This window comes from Egretta garzetta, unplaced genomic scaffold, assembly GCF_000687185.1.
Source record: "Egretta garzetta isolate BGI_Z169 unplaced genomic scaffold, ASM68718v1 scaffold94, whole genome shotgun sequence".
In the NCBI taxonomy this organism is placed as follows: Eukaryota; Metazoa; Chordata; class Aves; order Pelecaniformes; family Ardeidae; genus Egretta; species Egretta garzetta.
The window spans coordinates 2,005,782-2,019,238 of NW_009259683.1; positions in this window are offsets into that span (position 1 = coordinate 2,005,782).

Below are 13,457 nucleotides of genomic sequence, written 5' to 3' on the forward strand. Positions count from 1 at the left end.
TTTGGATGAGTAAGTCAACTACCTTTTAACTTAAACTGACTTTGAAAACTTTCTAAGTCTTTTCAAAACTATAATTTTTCATGTCGTCTCCTTATTGTAAGATGCTCTGAGTGGTTTTCTTTCTCTTTTATTTTTGCAGTTACTGCTCAGTAACTGTAATCTTTCAAATGAAGTAGAACTCTTCAATATTGCTGTATTAAGGGAAATTATAATAGCCTATTGACTGCAGTTTAGTCAATGATCCATTCGTTATTCTGTCTTAAAGGCTTCTGGAGTTTGTAAAATAATGTATTTGATTATCTCAAAAGTCAATATAAGCACAAATGGGGGACTGCAATGAACCAAACCAGTTAAGATAATTAATGCAGTTGTGAAAACAGGGTATCAAGCTGTTCATCCCACCCATTACACCTAAGTCTGAACTGCTTTCCTAGGCTAATAGTCTGTACAAATAATCAGGTATAATCCCACAATAGGGCATTTGTTGCTCCAGAGATCCTTAGCCTTAAGTGTGGTGTGAGTGCACATTTTATATAGAGATGGAACAGGGTGATAGCTGTCTAAAGTGCCAGTGTTAACATTTAAAAGGTGAGGCACGGCACCTCATATATTTGGTAGGTGAAGCAGCTTTGTTGCATATTTCACTCTAAATGTCAGGCACCCTGATCAGGAGACAGTGAAAGAGATAGACTATGCACAATAGTATCATCCACTCCCATAGCACACCTCTGTTACTTCCCACACCACATTCTGATCCTGATTTTTTAGCTCAATATAAATCTTTTTCTGAGTGTAAGAACAAAGAACGTGAAGACAGCTAAAAATCAAACTAAAGGGAAAGTAACAGAGCACAGAATCAAGCTACAAATCTTCATTTTTCTCCTCAGAGTTTGATTTTACAGGACCTCCACCACCAACACCCCACATGAACTACTGAGAGCTCAGTTTGGATAAAATCAGACGGGCTGGTAGACTTATGTGGGAGGCCGATGCTGTGTTCATTTAGGAGTCTCTGGTAGGAGAGGGCTGGCAGAGAAAAACATGTACAACTAACCTTTCACCCTACCTCAGGAAGAACATCACTCACTTACCAGCAACCAGGCATTTCTGTACCTCCTGCAGTCATATCATTCTGACTAAAACATGCAGAAAACACTTGGCTTTGAGACAAACAATGGTGAAGGCAAACAGAGTGCTCACACACAGCATGGTCCTAAGCATTCCCCATTGAGGCAGATGCTGAAGCCTCCTTTCATGTTCCTGCCTCTTAAAAAACGCAACATGCAAACAGCAGTCCTGTGTCGCTTCAGAAATTCAGGACTGCATTAGTTCATCCTAAAATAGCCATAACTAATACTCATCTCACTTAAATGGTATCTTTTCTCTACTTGAAAATATGTCTTTTATCCATCAAAGCTTTATAAAAAGCTATTCATCAAAATTCCTGTCGTCCCTTTTCACCCAGAACCAAGTTATTTCCTTCCCCCGCTCCTCCATCCTGCTTTCTGGCCAAAGTAAAGCTCAGTAATCTTTAATGCATTTTCACCCATGTAGGCTATTCCAGCAGCATTTCGGAATATTAATCTCTGGGTTAACTGTATTTCCAGAATAACTTGAATCGAGTTTTCAAATTTCATTTTTCCAAAGGGGGGAAGGACTGTGTCTTTCAATGAAGTTATATAAATATGAAGTTATAGAAAATCTTGTTTTAAACATATTCCATTGCTGTTTCTAAGTATCTCAGAAACTAAATTGGCATAGCAGAATGTTTCAGTTTCAGGTATTTATCTTCTCTAACATCACTATGTATGGTACAATAACTATCCATTAATACAACAAGCCAGCATGTATAAACACTTAATCAGACTCTGAATATTATTTACTTTGACCACATATGGAATCTTTTTCATTTATTGCTCACAGACTTGGGGATTTTTGTTCATCTGTATGCCTAAGAAAGCCATTTCCTACTCAGTCGTAGAGGTTTTTTACATATCTGCTATCCAGTTGCAGCCCAGGGTCCCTAGTTTGCAGGAATACTTTGCACCCAGCCTTTTTAACATCCTACAGCGCATTTTAAAAGAGAATGGAAGTGCTTTTAATTGACATTGTAATTTTCCACATCCTTGTGTTTTTCTGCTTCCTCCTTTCTGATGGCAAACCTTTTCCTCAGACATCCTGCACTTCCCCAAAATATGTTTTTGAGTACTTTACAGGCAACAAAGCAACACTGATATTTTGGGCCACGTATCTGCCACAAACTTTCCTCCTGTTTCCACTATGTTTAACGAGACTGTTCTGCTCAATACCACCAAATGGAGGTTAAGCTCCACTGAAGAAAAGAATTGAATGGAGTTAGCTATTCTGGCTATTCTGTATTTTCACTTGGTTTTTAACTTTATTTTTTTTTCCCCCCACTGGATGTAGTCAGCATGAATATAGTTGGGTGGCTACTGTGGAAACTAATATCTAGTAGAGGATTTCTATCCTACAGCAAAAAAAATGGCATCCTCAGGTGTCTAGCACTGTCACCCTCAGCAATTTCAGCAGTTGATGGCATCCTCAGGTAAAAGAAAAAGACTAGCACTGTCACCCTCAGCAATTTCAGCAGTTGTTAGCATTCCGCTGGAGACTACCAAGAAAGGTAAGAGTTGTGGTGCAGTCCTCTGTCCTCTGGAAAATGGCTGAAAAGCATTAACTCATGTCACACAGTCTAAGCCAGAGCCACCGGGTAACACTGGCACGTTATCATTGTCATCCAGACTCGGGTCTCTGCTGTTGAAACAAAAAGCCCTACTAGATCAGAATTGGGCTTCTGCCAGTAGGGAACAGCACCAGCGGTCAAAGGAAAGCACAAGCGGGTAAAATAGTGGATAGCAACTGAAAACATAGCAACCTGAAACACCTTCCTATCAGATTTATATGCACTACTTTCAATTCAGCAGAATTCCTTTTGATCTCGTATAATGAAAAGGGAGCACCCAAATTATCTCCTTAATTCACCGGTTTCTGTCATGTCCGTTCATTTTGGTTCTTTTTCTTGATTATAGTCCCAACGTTTTCAATCTATTTTTATACAAAGCTATTTCCATATGTCTCAATCATTTTTATCTCCTGTATTTAGATCAATTTTCTTTCCAGAACTCATACTAGGAAGAATGACCAGGCTTGACCACAGCATTCGAAATTTTTTTCTCAAATATGCATAATGATATTAGAGCATTTTTAGGGTTTTTTCCTACCCTGTTCACAGTACATCCAGTCCATTGTACTTCTGTCTAGTACTGTGCACTGAACAGAGGCATTTATTGAGGCTTTAGGCAAAAGAACCTCAAGGCTCTCCCTTAGTTCATAACACAAACTGCTATTTTGCTTACCTAAAGCCCTGTTTCTCAAAATGAAACCTTCCTTGCTTGTCTGGCAATCCCTTTCTGAAATTGTTCATAGTCCTTAATGCATTAAAATTTAGTCCTTCAACTTCTCAGTATTGCATGAAGTTCTCTCTAATTTCTCTTTGTAACGTTCAGAAAGATTTCAATTCATTCACCTACATTTTCTCTCTGATAACCTAAATTTAACTCTTGTGGAATCTCTTTCTTAAATCTGTATTTATTACATCTTAAGCTTAGTTTACAGTCTCCTCAGCACTTTCCCAGAGGTACATTTAAAGGACACATGAGATCCAGTACTTTTGCATTCAGCAAGTAAAATGGATCACTGCACATTGCCATATTGTTGGAATCTTTGCCTATAAGCTTATCCTCTAGAATAACTTTGCAGGCACTTGAAGAAAAGATCAGACTCCTGTTTTATGATATCTAGATTTTCTGTCCTATTGGTTTTTTGCTTTTCAGGAGAACTGTAGAAGAAATCAGTTCAAAGAAAATTCCTTAGATACTTGTGCTGGTTTTGGCTGGGATAGAGTTAAATTTCTTCATAGTAGCTAGTATGGGGCTAGGTTTTGGATTTGTACTGGGAACAGTGTTGATAACACATGGATGTTTTCGCTACTGCTGAGCAGCGCTTATACAGAGTCAAGGGCTCTTCTGCTTCTCACCCCACCCCACCAGCAAGTGGGCTGGGGTGCACAAGGAGTTGGGAGAGGACACGGCTGGAACAGCTGACCCCAACTGGCCAAAGGTATATCACATACCATATATCATGATCAGCAATAAAACTAGGGAGGGAGTAGGAGTTGGTGGCTGCTGGTGGACTGGTTGGGCACGGGTCTGTGTATCACTTTTCTTTCTTAGGTTTTATTTCACTCCCTTAGTTATTTTCCTTTTCATTACAAATGATGATGATGATGATTATTATTATTATCATTGTTATTATTATTTCAATTATTAAACAGTTTTTATCTCAACCCATGAGTTTTTTCACTTTTACCCTTCTTATTCTGTCCCGCTGAGGTAGGAGTGATCAAGCGGCCATGTGGTGCTTAGTTGCTGGCTGGCGTTAAACCACGTCCCTCTGCGGTAGGAGTGAGCAAGCGGCCGTGTGGTGCTTAGTTGCTGGCTGGCGTTAAACCACGACAACACTGCAGCAACAAATGCTATCAAACTACAGGTAATTTAAGACAAATAAAGAGAGCTACATTACGCCCAGCCCCTGTAAGGCTAGCTCCATAAATAATTTTGTCCCTGCTTCTCTTCATCAGTACAAAACAATTTTGGCTTCTTAAACCTGGATTCATCCTGTCTCGTTTTAACCACTTACTTGAAGAATCTCAGTTTGGAAACTCTCTATCACAGAGGAGACAATGCGATAATACCAGAGGGACAGTCCAGATACTAAGTAGGCTGGATTGCCTTCAGGTATGTCTATCAATCTTCTTCAATTACAGAGGTGCTTAAAGTAACTCAGCTCTTAACTCAGGCATTACAATTAAATGTCTGAAATTAACTGTATTTAATGTTTTTCCAAATCTGATTTAAATCAGTGAAAAGGCCAAAAGATCTTTCTATTGCTTTTACTGACTGTAGATCATCTTTCTGTCAATACTTCTCACTTGGCCTGGGGTGGAGGGAGCAGCCTTTCCTCTACCCCATTTTGAAATGACTACGTCAAATTAATAAATATTTCTGATATTCCTCTTCTATTCTATTGCAAGAACTGTAAAAGTTTGCTACAATACTTGAATGCTTTTTTTCTACCCAAATAACACCCTTTCCTCTAGCTACAGCATGCTAAACTCTGCCCGAGTTCTGTGTACCAACACCTGAGAAACCGTATCAGTACATCCAGCTAGTGTAATCTTCTTTTCAACCTATGGTGCACATTATTCACATAAAGCACTCTCCCTAGCCCTTGTCAATTTTTGGTCTTGGCAATTGTATTAATTACAAATGCAACATAAGATGCTAGAAACTTTCAAAGAGGGGGAAAAAAAGCATCCCCAGGTTATTCCTTTGAAGAATATTTTTCTGGAAATAACTAATGCAGAATATGAAAATACAATAATTTGATTTGCAGTAGAAATGTTCTTTCTTCTAAGATCCAAAATAAATCACCAAAAGCTTTCAAAGCTGACATTTAATCCATGAATTCAAATCATTTCTAAGATTTATGATCCATTAGAAAGACAGTTTCAATTCCCCATGCCCTTGCAAGATTTTAATGTATAGCTAGCAGAAAATGCATTTACACAGTATGCTTTTCATAGCAACAATATCATTTATTGATAAGGGTTTTTTTTAAAAATATATATAGCTCATTATGTTCTTTTTTATTTGTTTATCTATAAATAATAAAGGGAGGCTAAGCCAAGTCTTAACACTTGCATTAACCTGTTGGATAGCACTTTTTCTAAAGAAAGGAATAACTGGAATTCTGCAAAACAACAGGGATAGTTCAAATGCAGTTGATTTTATCTTAAATACAATGTTTGACATTTGTACAACCAAATTAAAGTCAAAATAAGACTAGTGCAACTCTCCCTTCCTTACCTAGATAGAACGCTTCTTATGTGCCCTCTTGCTATTCTCTAAAGGTATTATCTTGAGTCTATGGCATGGACAACATGCATTTCATCTGAGACGTCAATCTAGGAATGAAGGGTAGAGAATATCTGATAACCTGTGACACTGTAATACTGGTAAGTCAAAACCTTATTCCCCCACAGTTCTTTCCTTAATGCCAGCATCCTGCTATGGATAATATTAGCTAAGCCAGAGACAGGAAATACCTGGTTTGCCTTCTGAAGTACTTTATATAGTCTCTCTATGTAGTCATATAAAGTATAATGTATTGGTGTCTCATCCTTCCCCTTGCACAAAGACTCCCACTTAAGCATTTCTAGTCACTAATGCAAAATATTTGTATGTAGGATGGTAAGTTTAAATAAAGAAATAAGAATTTCCTATGTTAAAAGTACAATGGATACAAATAAGAAAATTAGGAGATTGGACAAGAGGTTCTCTTACATTGAATTATCATCAAACAATCATCATATGCTCAGCCAGACCTTATCTTCCCTAATGTCAACTGATCATCAGACAGCAGAAACATTTCTCTTTTGAAGCCCTCTTAACTCCCATGAATATATACCTTTATTGTTACAAACACATCTAAAGAATAGAATTCAGTCTCCAGACATCATCTGAGATTTTTAGGCTGACAGTTAAATGTATATTGACCTCTACTGGAGCAAAGTTAGATAGACTCTCTTTTAGGACTTAGTGTAAAGTCCTCCATTGTCAGTGGATTCTTATTTATTGGAAAGAAAATTCTTCCCTAAAGCATCAATTAACTTTTCTGATATGTTATTTTCTTTTTAACCAAAGGAAGGAAAAAAAATATTACCAGTTTTAATTAACCATGTGAAATTATATTTCTGTCTCCAATTAAAGGATGCAGTCTGGATACAAGAGACTAAACAACTAATCTCTCTTCCCTGATCAGGCAATGGTCCTGCTTCAGGATGACTTACCTTAGACATGCACTTCACTTCATTCTCAATAAAGCATGAGATCTATTGATCCTCTCTAGCAGTCCAGATAAAACAAGGTGCTGCTACCAGAATTCAGCTTTAAGAGTGGATATTTCTTCCCTTGAGCCATACCTGTCCATTAAAACAGGTTTGAGAACAGGAGCAAAATGCTGTTATCAAATAGATCAGCCAGCAACTGTGTTCCTAGATTATGGGCATTAAACTAAAGTACAAAATATGCTTTCTGGACCTTGAAGTAACGTCATAAAATCCAGAAAGAGCTCCAATGGTGAGCATCAACCCCTTCTTCTATGTCATTCATTGTCAACCGAAGTCAGGGTGAAATATCACACTTGCAGTCATGAATATTCAGATTTGTAGTTATATGCATGTGATCCCCAGTAGTTTGTTTACTTTTTAATGGTTCCAAATTTGCAAAGCATAACATGAAAACTCCTAGCACAGGGATATGCTACTGGGATAAACAAATTTATTTGTATGAGGCTGTAATAAAAAGTACTATTCAAATATAATAATTGAACATTGTTTATGGTAATTATTTGTTAATGCCTTTTCTCAGCTGAATTAGTTTAGAATAGCATTTTGATCTTAGTTTAGCCTTTTTGCCATTCCAAGACAGTACTATAATTTACTTCAGAGAATAATTGCTCTTCCTGAGATAATGGGAATTTTTACACAGGCCTTGGACACTGGGTTTTAGCTTTTGTATTCTGGACTTAAATTGTGGCTTTCTGTATCAAAAAGTAAAATGGTGCCTCCAGAGGAGATTCATCTGATATGCTGGAAGTGCAATTCTTACTAACGACATAATCGGCTTGGTAATATGTCTTCTGTGTGGTTTTCAATAAGCATAGAAAAGTCCTTCATCAATCAAAAAATGACAAATAGCATATTTATATTTTTTGTAATAATTTGTATTTGAGGCATCTGCAGTAATCTCACAAGTCTGCTGGAAAACTACAGGTCTGGAGGGAGGTCTCTTTTTTTTCCTTTTTATCTTTTTTCCAGTTAAAAGCTTTCCATCATTGCCTCAGAATGAGTTTCCCAGCTTTTATGATACCACAGGCTTTTAAAAACAATTTATTCACAACCAGTTCCAGATGTAGGCCCTCAGAGGTGCCAAATTGGCTGCTTTTCCTTTTCTTCCCACCCACTCCCCCCTCACAGTTCCTCCTGATAATTTTATCTCCATTTTCTTTTTCCTTTTTTTTTTTTTTCCCCTCCAGAATATTCAGTGACGCTTCTGAGGACGAAGGTCTTTGTCATGTATTTGATTAGTGTAAGCATAAATAAAAAGGTAGGCATATTAGTAGACTTTTAATTAAGCAACTAAAACACTTTTGCATACACAACCAAATTGAATAGAAATTCCAGATTTGGATTTACTTTGAGAAATACATTTCTGAGAAGGAGTAAAAAAGGAAATCAATAATCCTTTAAAAATGTGGATTTGTAGGTCAGAGCCTGAGACTGTCAAACCTTACATTATTCATCTTTCAGAGGAAAATAAATCTGACCACTTTTGTGTGAAGAATGGACCAGTATTACATTGACATGATGGGCCTTGATCAATGCATCTGAAAGCTTTTCTTATTAGGCTTCTCTACTGGACAGAAATCATCCTTTCCCATAAATTTGTTCAATTTGTATTTGACAGCTAACCTTAAATAAAGGGGATGGGACAGTAGGTGGTCAAAAGTAGAAAAAAAATTTAGAAAGTCTGTCTTAGACTTGCCAGATGAATCTGAGGTTTGATCCAACCATGTCTGCAGTTGATCCCATCAGCCAGGGTGACACATCATGTAACTAGAGTACAAACATTACAACCTAGGTTGCCAAGCCTCCCACTCACAAGCAAGAAAAATTCCCACCGTAAGGTCTAAACATCAGAACGAAAGGCCAGTAGTTTGGGTCAAGAAAAATCAGGCAAGTTTTATGATCTGGATTTGCGCTATGATATTGTTTGAGTTAACATTTTAGAATCACATACATATTTGCTCTTCAGAATCATTGTTAACAGATACACCTTTTACGCTTTTACAAGGCACTAGGAATGGTGATAGCTTCCCATTTCATGAAGAAGCCTACTTCCCTAGGACTCCAGTTTCTAATCTGAATAGAGTTTACATAATTTCCTGCAAAGTAAGAACCTGATCTTCCAATATTTCTCCTACAGAAAAGAACTACAATTGTATGATGCTACTCCTTTCCGATGTGTTTTTTAAAATGCATGGGCAGTGGCAAGAGGCAGACAGCCTCGGACTACAGCAAATGCATGATCAATGAGAAACAAATGAGGTTAAATGGGGGACTTGTTTAGATTCTTTCTTGTTCTTGTTTCATTCCTTTTGCTGTTTTACTTTTAAATATTTGAGCTGCATTTGTATTTTTTTTCTGTAAAACCAATGTTTAAAAGAGCCAAGGCAGCATTTTAGAAAGCACTCTCTTCAATATACTTACTAAATCAAGTGTCTGGACAGTCTTTAATTTATGAGTGACTCTGAAAACCAGCACTCATTTGCAAGGAGACCTCAGGCTTGTTGCCAACATGCTCTGAGAGGGGACAGTGACTGTCAGCAGGTGGAACTTCATTCTGACCTGAAACTGTGCAGTAGCTAAGGAACAATAAACAAAATCTGCAAGCCCCAAACTGATCTCGCTTAATCTAGATTTGAATGATGACATGCAGACTGTAGTACAAAGTACTAAAAAAAAAAATCAAAAACCTAAAAAACCAAACCCAAAACCAATCCAAAACCACAATAAAATATAACAATCATAAAGAGCTCAAGAATGTTTTTCTTTCTTGTAATAACTCAGGAATAAAGAGATGCCCCACAATGAACACATTGAGGAAAACAGAGAATCTGGGGGTTGGGCATTATCAGAAATTATTTCCACTGCTATGAGTAATTGTACTTTTGTAGTACAGGAGCCCGTTGCTGGCAAAGAGAAATGCAGAGCTACATTAGAACAATTCTTAAAACAATAACACATACTTTACATGGCTTAATGCTAAAGGTTTTCAGCTGGAAATATTACTGATACTGCTAGATACACCTTGCTGTAGTGATTGATGGATTCTTAGTGGAAATGGGTCAATATATCTTTTGGTATGATCATTACTAAACCAACTGCACCATTCCTCCTTTCAGTACACTGCTTTGGAGTACTGCTGTTGAAAAATCTCTTGCACTGATTAGTTATTTATTGAATATTTCTACATCTAGTGCAATAAAAAGTCACTTACCTAATCTGAGGTTTTAGTTTACAAGAATGTTTCCCATAAGGAGTAGTTACAGCAACAACCATTGTTGTAGAGTCGTCTGAACTACATGGGGTTGTACTGAACTTCAAGGAAGAGAGGAACAATTTATTTAAGCACACAGGAAACATGCCTGGCTGCAAAATGACAAATGATAGAAGGAGAAAGAACTTGATGGGACTTTAAAAACCTTGATTTTACTTTCATGCCCGCCTAATAAAAAAGTGTTCTTCTTTCTGTGGTTGCAGCAAGAATTCTGAGAATTCACTAGAGACATGACTGAAGGGAGCAAGGAGAGAAAATACTGCAAAAGCATGGCTTATATAACAGCAGATATAACAACTCCTGGTTATTCCAAGAATATTCTATTCAAAATAAAAATATTCTGGTCACAATGTCCAAAAACTAGAGTGAACCACAGTTTTCTCACTTAATATTCTTAGGAGAGAGGGAAGAACTAAGTCGAAATAAATCTGTAAGCCCTAAGAAAGAGAGACAGATCCCTAACCCCCTCACATCGCTCTGAAGTCCAAGTCATCGTCTGTCCAAAAGGTTAAATAGGTACCTTTGGGGGATATCAGTGTCTTCAAAGGTTCAAACAGAATCACCCATGACTAGGTGGTACTCAAATCGCTCATCTAAGAGTATCATTTGCAGCTCCTTCAGTATCTATCTCGACTGGAAGGACTGTTAAATTACCACAGAGGCGCAAGTCAGAAGAGAAGTCTCATGCTGCCAGTGTTACAGCCACCAGAGAATACACAAACTACAGGTGACAGTTTCCTGGCTCAAAAACCATTGCCTCCAGCTCAAAAAACTCCTAAAGTTTATATCATCTTGACAGAAACAGGAACTGATTCCAAAAGTAAAAAGCAGTTGCTGGAGTACAGGAGTTCATGGCTTCATTATGCCCATTGTGTGCAAAAGCACTGGAGTCCATATCAATATCATGCATTTGGTGCTTTCAGTGACTGATTTTAAGAAAAATGGAAATAAACATAAGCTGTGAAAAATAATTTAAAATTAAAAAAAAAAAAAGTGGGTTGTGATTTGAAATATTTCTTTAGATTCCACATAATTCCTAAATCTATGGTCAAGATAAGAGGAGGCATTAATTAAGAAACCAGATGAAACATAGGAAAACAAACAAAACTCTTGAAAAATGTCATTTAGAAAATGGGGTGGTAATAGCAAAGAATATGAATTAGGCAGTGGGAAGCTCAGCCACTAATAAGGAGAGTTGAAAGTCATAAGAAGAATCTGTGACCCGCTCAGTTAATGGCAAAGAAAGACTCTTTTTATTACACTAAAAATTATTGGTATATTACAATTGTATTTGGACATTGCTTGTTAAGCAAGGGGCAAGTGTTAGTAACACAGAGACAGAGATTTTCAGTAAATATTTCTGCTATGTGTTTTGCTTGTAAAAAGTAAATTATGGTCATGATGAACCCATTCCATTAGTAGCAAAACAGGATGTTAAAATAGGCTATTTAAAATTCATTTAATTCATAAACATTCTTGACTTGTCAAATCCAGAAAACTCTCAACTAATAGCTAGAAAAGAACTGGTATAGGAGATGTCTGAACTGTTGACATGGATTTTCAATGAGACCAAAGACTCATTTGCAATACTTAATGGTAATTTCCAGAAAACCAAGCTAAGAAAACAATCTTCTGCCAAGACTTAGAAAAGGGTAAGTGGGGCGATGGGCGATACCTGAAGTAATTACAGACTTTGTCATCCTGCACTGATCCCAAAGAAAATAATGGAATAGCTGATATGGGACTCAGTTAAAAGACAGTAGTACAATGAAGTACTAATTTAAATGCTCTTATATATAATAGGTCTAAATCTAATTCAATATTTTTATGAGATTACATTTTTGATTGATAAAGGTTAATAGAGTTATACAATACACTTAGATCTCTGTAAGGTACAGCTAACTGCACACTGCACAATATCCTGATTAATAAACTAGAACAACATTGCATACATTAAATGGATTAAAAACAACCAAGGATAGGTCTTGTCGATCTCACTGGAAATCACTGCACTGTGGCTGTATTTCCAAGGGCACACTTGTTGTCCCCTAACTATTTAATATTTTTTATAAATCAGTTGTGGGGAAGGAATCACACTGCCCCAAAGATTAAGGGAGTGGTAAATACTGAAGATAACAAGTCATTGAGACAGAACAATGTAGATAACAACAACATGCTGCTCAGGATGATGTGAGCAAGGTCAAACTTTTTGGAGCATTCCAGGTAGGCCATATTAGCTCAAGTAAAATGCTGCTGTATTTTAGACCATATTTTGGACCAATCATGAGACAAGTTTTAACTCAGCATACAAACGAAAATTAAGCTTTCAGGGGAACTTCTAACATTATGTAATTCATAAAACCATGTCCTGAAGCCAATGAGGAGAAACTGTATCTGAAGCCATCAGACACCCAGAAAGGCATTTCTGAGTAGCAGTCTACTTGACCTGGAAAATCTGCAAACACACATGAAGACAATGTTTCCTCATGAAATAGCATTACAATTATAAAAGCAACAAATATCAAATGAGAATTGAATACAATGCATGTTGATTACTCCATTAGAATTTGTGCAATAAGCAAGCAGTCTTGTGAACAGCATGAAAGTACAACGATGATAAGAACTAAATGCATATACGGTGCACAGATCATTCCTGGAGACATTTTTTCATTTATTTACTTTTAATTTGCAGGCTCTGTTTCCGTAGGAATCAATATTTCCTTGCAAAGTTAATGACTACTAGAACACATTAATGAGATACATTAACAGAAAATAACGACAGTATTAATGTTTGTCACTCCTATATCTGTGAACTAGACTCAACAGAGAGCAAAAAAGTAGCATTACGCTGAAATATAAATTATAGGTGAATTATGAAATCCAGAATGATTTCCCAATTTACATATTCTTAAATCTCTTTTCACTGATTACATCAAACAAAACAGTAAAACATCAGCATCAACCATCTCTCTTGTAACTATGTAATATCAAAAACATACTTACACACCCACAAAGTTTTGCAAGTTTAGCTATGATTTGTTTTAAGTATTATCAGTAATGTGGTTAACATCTCTGCTCAATTAAAAGCTTATGAAATTTTCCACTGGAAGCCTAATTTTTAGTATTGTGTTGCCTTCACTGAACCAAATATCCAAAAGAGCATAGACACTTACCTCAGGCATAGTGGAAATCTAA